Source organism: Pelophylax lessonae (genome assembly GCF_965119305.1).
Source record: "Pelophylax lessonae genome assembly, chromosome: 7".
NCBI classification, from domain to species: domain Eukaryota; kingdom Metazoa; phylum Chordata; class Amphibia; order Anura; family Ranidae; genus Pelophylax; species Pelophylax lessonae.
In genome coordinates this window covers 247888159-247896651 of record NC_138774.1, presented here as the reverse complement: position 1 = coordinate 247896651, position 8493 = coordinate 247888159, and the positions used below count along the sequence as shown (strand labels likewise).

At 45.6% G+C, this 8493-nt stretch overlaps 1 pseudogene across 1 annotated transcript; it reads right to left on the bottom strand.

The window, feature by feature from the left end:
• Positions 1 to 570: 570 nt before the first annotated feature.
• Positions 571 to 7502, bottom strand: LOC309559850 (annotated as a pseudogene). The gene is made up of 2 exons: positions 7403 to 7502; positions 571 to 1809 (listed from the first exon to the last, which is right to left on the bottom strand). The product of its transcript is annotated as an uncharacterized misc_RNA (transcript).
• Positions 7503 to 8493: the final 991 nt, after the last annotated feature.

Below are 8493 nucleotides of genomic sequence, written 5' to 3'. Positions count from 1 at the left end.
GGGAGCGACGCGCCTGATGTACTAAGTTGACCACCCTGATCGTATTGTCCCTAGCCTCACATGTGGGGACAAACCCCACTTGGTCCAAATGCACCAGGGCAGGTAGGTGAGTTTGTATGCGAAGGGCCAGTAGTTTAGTGAAGAACTTCAGGTCCGCGTTAAGCATAGAAATCGGGCGATAACTCCCGCAGGCCGAGGGGTCCTTGCCCTCCTTGGGGATCACCGAAATATGCGCGCTCAAAGCCTCCTCTCGGAAAGAGACGGTGTCGCCCACCGCATTGAAAAGCTGCAGCGGGGGGGGGGCAGGATAGAGATTTGAAGTTTTAACAACCTTTAACAAAATGGATGTCACTGCTCAAAATTTCTATATAAAACAGAATATCTATATATGACTATGCCAAAATTAAATTTTTCTTTTAATTTGATCACCCCAATAATTCTGAAAATATTTACATTGTGCCAAACTATACTAAAGTAGCTAGGCATTTAAAATAAACTAGTTGTCTCCCCAAACAAAAGAAAACCTTCAGAAATAAGATGTATGCAATCAAAAACACATAATGGAAACATTCATACAATTTCCATTACCCAAATATTGCAATCCAGTATGCCATTAAATTGTGCTTGAAAGTCGGGGTAATTTTCAGAAAGATGCAGGACCCTACCACATGTACAGGCAATAGGTCTTCTGGAAAAAATATACATTTCTTCAAATTGCACATAGATGATCCCAGGCATGTTTAAATCACTGCCAGTGCAGTACCTCAGAATCTTACACAAATTGTAAGTTCTCTAATGTATTTTTTTAAAATATTTGGATACCTCATTTTCTTTTGGTGACATGGTAACAGGGAATTCTAACTGCTTCAGAACTTTTTGACATGTTGGCTGGAGTTCTGTGTATTGTTGTGATAACATGTCAGCTGTAAGAAACTGCATTTCCTGTAATATCTCTTTCCAGGAATCAATGACAAACATTGGTTTTTGGATTAATTCTTTATGTGCCATCTCAAACAGTGTAGCTCTGTAACTGGTTGATGTTATTTTACGTCGGCATCCATAATTATCAAGAACATCCAGAAGTTCTGCTTCATCAGCTTCTGAAAATGTGTTCAGAGCTGTTGCGAGAATTGCTTATTCTGAGTAGTTGACATACAAAGAAATGTTCAATAATATCTGCATAAATACTTCCAAATAAGACTTCCTGCATGAATGGAAGCGCAAGTTTAATAGGAAGGTACACACAATCATTGTAACCTTTGAGGTAGGTTCTGGCAATTGCCTTCCAGGTGCCATATGTATAGTCGTGCCTTATGAATGGGACTTTACAACTGTTCCCTAAAGTACGCTGCTCATTAAACTCCTCCCAAAAATGACACAATGTATCTCTCATGACACCTGACCCACTTCCAGGTTCTTCTGAGCCATCTGGAAACAGACATTTTATATGTATGTTTTGCTTTAGAATTTTGGGATTGCTAAAAGCAGTGATCATGTCTGTTAGACAGTTAGCATAGTGAATAGTCACAGTGTATTCCTCTTCATTTTCAGTAAGACTTGGAGATAACCATAGAAGGGTGCTTTCTAAATCTTCTTGAGAGATCCTTAGTGGACCAAATTGAATATCTTCATCACTATTTGTCAGTTCTCTAAAGTCAGAAGCTTGCGGAGCAATATCAGATTGTTTCGTCAGTGTATTTTCAATCAAAACTGGTGTGCTATTTGTGGAATAATGGTCACTTTGAGTTTCCCCAACATGAACTGATGTGGTTAATGTAGGAACATAGGTAGGGTCTCCTTCAGGATCAGCTTTAACAACAAGGTGTTCAGGTTAAAAACGCAGTACAGAAAGTTTCACAAGCTCATACATTTTGCCTATTGTAAGGTCATCAGAAATAGGATTTTGCTGGAAGTCGCAGACCTCTAATATAAAAAGGGATTATTTTCCTCTTGCTAAAATTCCATCAGGGAAAAAATCGGATTTTTGTAAGATCTTACCGATCTTACCGTACCACCGTCTGTCTGATCCATTTGGAAATAGTCGCGGCAGATGCAGGCAACCCCTTTTTGGGTCCATCCGGGATCACAAAAAGTGAATCCGTCTTGCGAAACGAGTCTGTCGTTTTCAAGTATACCCTGATCGCCCGGACCACATCCAAGGAGTGTAAAGCAAACTCCCGAGGATGACTGGGCTTAGGACACAGGGAAGGTAATACAATTTCTTCATTCAGATGAAATTCTGAAACCACTTTTGGTAGGAAGGATGGGTTCGGACGAAGAACCACCTTATCTCTATGAACCACCAGATATGGGGAACGACAAGATAAAGCGGCCAGTTCTGACACCCTGCGTGCAGAAGTAATAGCCACCAAGAAGGCCACCTTCTGGGACAACGTAGGTAGAGGAATCTCCCTAATATCTTCAAAGGGAGGTTTCTGAAGAACCGACAATACTAAATTAAGATCCCAGGGTGGTAACGGCGCGCGCACTGGTGGTGCAAGATGTCGCACCCCCTGGATGAAATTCCGCACCAAGGAATGAGTAGCTAAAGGCTTCTGAAAGAAGATAGCTAATGCTGAGACCTGACCCTTGATAGTGCTCAAGGCCAGTTTCTGCTCAACCCCTTGTTGCAGAAAAGCTAATATTCGGCTAACCGAATAAGACCGTGGACGGAACCCCAGAGGTTCACACCATGCAATGTAGGACTTCCATGTACGATGATAAATCTTTCTGGAAGTCGCTTTCCTTGCTTTAACTAGAGTAGGAATAACTGAAGCTGACAATCCCTTGTCCTTCAGCACCTGGGTCTCAATAGCCAGGCCGTTAAAGCCAGCGATCGTAAAGCAGGATGGAAGATCGGTCCCTGAGACAGTAGGTCCTCCCTGAGAGGAAGTCTCCACGGGACGTCCGCCACCAGTCTGACCACGTCGGCGTACCAAGCTCGGCGAGGCCAGTCCGGAGCTACCAGGATTACTGGAATTCCTTCCTCCTCTATCCTGCGAAGAAGTCTTTGCAGTAACCCGAGAGGAGGAAAGGCATACATTAGCTGGTATTGCCCCCACGGGGCGATCAGTGCATCTGCGGTCTCTGCTAGAGGATCGCGGGAGCGAGCCACGAATCTCTGTACTTTCCTGTTGAATCGTGATGCCAACAGATCCACATCCGGGGTGCCCCACCGTAGGCACAACTGGTGGAAAACTTCTGGATGGAGGGACCATTCCCCCTGATCCAGAGTCTGACGGCTGAGATAATCTGCCTGCCAATTCTCCACCCCCGGAATGAATACCGCAGAGATAGCTGGAACAAATCGTTCCGCCCAGCGAAGAATGCAAGCCACTTCTTTGGCCGCTCGGACACTCTTGGTGCCCCCCTGGTGATTGACATAAGCCACGGCCGTGGCGTTGTCCGACTGGATCCGAACCGGGCTGCCCTGGAGCTGCTCGGTCCAGTGAATCAGACAAAGTTTGATCGCTCTCAGTTCCAATACATTTATCGGCAACCTGGATTCTTCCGGGGACCAAAGTCCCTGGACAGATAACTGACCGAGAATTCCTCCCCATCCGGATAGACTGGCATCCGTGGTCACTATCGTCCAATATATTGGCAGAAATGACTTTCCCTGGCTGAGCATCGGAGACCGAAGCCACCAGACCAGAGACTCTCTGGTCTGTTTGCTCAATCAGATCCGATTGTCCAGGGATTCCGGATTCCGATTCCATCTGAGAAGAATCTCTTGCTGAAGAATTCGGGTATGGGACTGGGCAAATGGGACTGCTTCGAAGGAAGCCACCATCAATCCCAGAACCCTCATGCAAGTTCGAAGAGAAGACCAGCTGTTGGATAGTAACAACTGGACTGCTGATTGAATCTTCCGGAGTTTCCCTACCGGAAGGAAAACTCTTGACCTGACTGTGTCTAGAATTAGACCCAGATATTCGAGCCTCTGGGTGGGAACCAGAAATGACTTTTGCTGATTCACCAGCCACCCGAATTCCTGTAAAGAAATTATAGTAATTTCTATGTTTTGTAGCAGAGTCTGAGGAGACTCTGCATGAAGCAGGAGATCGTCTAGGTAACCTAGAATCGATATGCCTCTTTGGCGCAGTAGTGCCAACATTGGGGCCAACACCTTCGTGAAGACCCGAGGAGCCGTGGCGAGACCGAAAGGTAACGCCACAAACTGATAGTGGTTCTCTTCTACGGAAAAGCGTAGAAACCGCTGATGTCCTGCGAAAATGGGAATGTGAAGATAGGCGTCCTTGATGTCTATGGACGCTAGGACATCCCCTGGATGCAGGAAGGCTGCTACTGTGCGAATGGATTCCATCTTGAATTTCCTTATGTTGAGAAAGGAATTGAGTGCCCTTAAGTCCAGAATTGGACGCACTTTGCCCTCTTTCCTGGGTATTGTAAATAGGTTTGAATAAAACCCTTGAAAACGTTCTGTCCAAGGAACGTGGACTACCACTCCTTGTTGTAGTAAATCCGTGACTGCTCTCCGCAGATCTTCTAAACGATCCGGGGATAGTCGGATATTGGAAGGGAAGAATCGCGCCGGTGGGAGAGATCAAAACTCGATCTTGTACCCTGACCTTATGACTTCGCAAACCCACTTGTCCGGGATTCTGGAAAGCCATGGATCCGGGAACCGGCGAAGACGTCCCCCCACCCCAATTATGGGTGGGGGCGCACCTTCAGGCTTTGGACGATTTATCTTCAGGTCTGGAGGGGGCGGGCTTTTGCTTGCCCGACCAACGTCCCCTGAAGCCTCCTGAAGGAGCTTTGGAGGACTTAATTTTTTGACCCGCGGGACGAAAAAACTTTTTGTGAGCAGAAAAAGAAGGCCCTCGTCTTTGACGAGTTCCTTTACCCTTAACATTTTGCGGTAAAAAGGTGCTCTTCCCACCCGTGAGATCCTTAATGATCTCATCTAAGTTGGCTCCAAATAGACGCTCTCCTGAAAAGGGGATATTAGCCAATGCTTTTTTGGAACCTTGGTCGGCTAACCAACCTTTTAGCCACAGTGTACGCCTGAGAACCACTGCTGAAACTGATGCTCGCGCCAATAATGGAGTGGAGTCTAACGCCGCATCACACACAAACTGTAACCCCTGTATCATTTGTTCCAACAAATCTGATACCGCCTGAGGGACCTCTTCTAAGTCCCGGCGTAACCACTTGGTCCATTCAGTTACAGTCTGCGAAACCAGACCAATAGCAATTATTGGTCTGAAAGCTGATCCAATCAAGGAAAACATGGTGCGAGACATAGCTTCTATCTTGCGATCCACTGGATCTTTAAAAGACGGAGCGTCTTCTAAAGGAATAACCGTGGCTTTATTCAATCTAGCAATTGGTGAATCCACCACAGGTGGTTCTGTCCATTTCTTAATGAGGGTTTCCTCAAACAGATAACGCCTGTTAATGCGTTTAGAAATAGCAGAGGTGCGTTTTGGCAGACTCCATTCTTCTTTGATTGGATTGCCAAAACATTTGGGCAATGGAAAAACCTTCGCCACTTTCATGCGTTTTTTAGTCCCAAAAGGGATTTCAGTTTCAGCTATTTCCGACGGAATACCCTGTAATCTTAAGGTTTCTTGAACAGATATAATGAGTGCGTTTACCAACGCTTCCTCTCGGGCTATGGCTGATGCCGAAACATCCTCCTCACTGTCTGAAGAGACAGTACCCGAGACACCAATCCCAGATGAAGTACCTGCAACTGCAGAAATAGGCTCAGAGTCTGAATCCAAAGTTTCAGATAATAAGGGGTTAGGCGGGGGTCGCTTTCTTGCGCCCTGTCCCTGACAAGCCACTTCCACCCGGGACACAAAAGTTTCCATAATAGCTGACAATGATTCAATCGTAAGCGGGGTGCTGGAGGATCCTGCAGACACCTCGAGGGGATCCGGTGGAGATACATGAGTGGCAGGGTCCATGTTAATTCAGGACACCTCTGCCAGAAAAAACAAAAAACTTTTTTTTTTTTTTAAAATAAAAAAAAATACCTTTTTTTTTTATGTGTCTCCCCCTAGCGCAATAGCGCCCCTCAGAGTACCTGCTTCTCGATCCCCAAGAGAGAGAGAGAGGGACCCCCAAGGCTCACCACCTGATGCAGAGAAGTTTCCAACCAACTGCAGTCAGCGTCTGTCTTTTACAGACTGGAAAGAGCTGTGTTCGTTTTCCCGGGTAGAAGGACGTGGCTCCGCCCCCTGTGTACGCCTTTCCGGCGTTCCCAGCTCTCCACGAGGTAGCTGGGCTCATCAAACATGGCCGCCCCCATACAGGAGACAATAGACTCCAAAAACATGGCGGCCGGCGTGACCTGAGGACATACATGCACCTGGTCTACGGCAAAATGGCGGCGGACCGCCGAAATCGTTTTTCCCAGCACATCCACCTGCATCTCTGCTAAGTGGCGGTTTATCGATCTGCAGGAGGTACACTACAATTAAGGTAGGATTATACCTCCTATGTCTGCTGTAATACTACAGTCTGCTGGGTAGAGTGTTAGCTCTCAAACCAAGTCCACTTCCCACCAAACACATACTGTATTTACAAGGGGGACTTTTGGTGTCAGATATATACTGACCATGTATGGAGGGGCCCATAATTCATACTGCCTCATAACGAGGAAAAAAGGGAACGTTTACTCACCATACCAAACCGACAGGCACCCTCTCTTCACAATACCCTCTCCACCGGGGTGGGGGGTTGTGGACCACTCCGGACGCCTCGACTCTCTGGTTCCTGGCGTCCAAGCGAGACTTTTAACTCGCAAGGTCAGTCCCTCCAATGGGACTCCGTCGCGGCCGACCCAGCGCGGAGCTCTGGTCTGCACGCGCTCGTAGGCAGAAACCGGGGTGACCACTGGATCTCAACATCCAGCCCGTCGCCCGGCCCCGCATACTTACTTGAATGTGTCGCGGCCGACCAAGCGCAATGCAATGGTCTGCGCGCGCTCGTAGGCCGGCTGGGGTGACCACTAGTGTCGCCCAGTCCGGCGTATTTGCTTGAAGATCTTACAGGAAAAAAACACTGGAGAAAACTGCCTAAAAAAAAATATTTTTTCTAAGAAAAAATCTTGCCAGGACCCAAAAGATCCCAGCAAGGAACTTAGGTCCTTACTCCTGACTAGACAGAAAAAAACTGATGCCTTGTAGCAGAGAGAGGGAGGATATACCCTCAGGGACTGCCCCTAAGGTGGAGCCAGAACGTTTTTTCTTTCTGCCTAGTCCTGCTCCTGCGGAGACAACATAACCCAGTTCTTGTGAATCAAGAAGACTACGTCTGTCAATGAGCGACAGAAAAAAAAAGTTTTTTTGCTTCATGCAGTATTTCAATCTTTCCGGCCTCACTTCATTAATCCATCCTATTTCCATCATCTGAGTTCCAGACAAACTCTTTTTCTGCTCAATCTCTGCGTCTTCATGGTCTTTACTTTTTTCAGGTTGAGTTTTTCGAAGTTTCATTTTGTCCTGCAATTTTTCAAAAAGGCCCATTTTGCAATTTGACAGTGGCTCTAAGCACCTACAGACATTGAACAGGGCTATTCTGTCTCCATATGATGGAATATACTTTGAAAGTGAATGGTCCTCCATAAGAAGTATAATATCTCTGTCAATCTGAAATGAGAGAATATATTTAGCAAATAAATAAAAAATAAAAATATAAAGTTATATCCACTTACATATAAAACTAGAAGTATAATTTGGCTATCATTTATCTCTCTCTGTGCAACTGAGAAAAAAATCTATGGTGGAAAAGATTACACAAGCTTGTTTTTTTAACAAGCAAACACTCTTTCACTTTTAAATGACAATTACTGACAGCTAGTTTAACAAATATTTCTAAAAGTCTGTGCTGCAAGAAAACACATAGTGTACATACAGCAGGCATACTTGTCCAAAAAAGGGGAGGATAACCTACAAAATTTATTCCCAGCCCTTAAAAATGGTAATAACTGCATCGATTGTGGCAAACTTCTATCCAACATTTAGCAATAGCTCAGAAAACCAATAGACATTAAAGGGGAAGTCCAGCTTAACACTGAAATCTCTACATCTACAGGCATCCACGATCTAAGACTAACCTATCTAGCCCTGTAAAGAAGAAATCGCTATACATACCTTTTTTTAAGCCAATGTGGTCTGGTCTCCAACGGTGGAAGCTCTGCAGAGGACACAGCCAACAAGGGCTCAAAAAAGTGATGTCACCCATAGAGTTACTATGGGGCTTCTGTTGTTGGCTGCCTCCTCTGCACCCGCCTCCACAGAGATACTGCCGTTGACAGCTCAAAGGGGGACTGGACCAGATCAGCTTCACAAAATGTATGTATAGCGATTTCTTCTTTACAGGGCTAGATAGTTTAGTCTTAGATCATGGATGTCTGTAGATGTAGAGATTTTAGTATTATTGTTCAGCTAAAAAAAAATACAAAAATAACCTTTTCATTTTGCAGGACTTGCTAAGTTTCTTCTGGAAGGCTCCGAT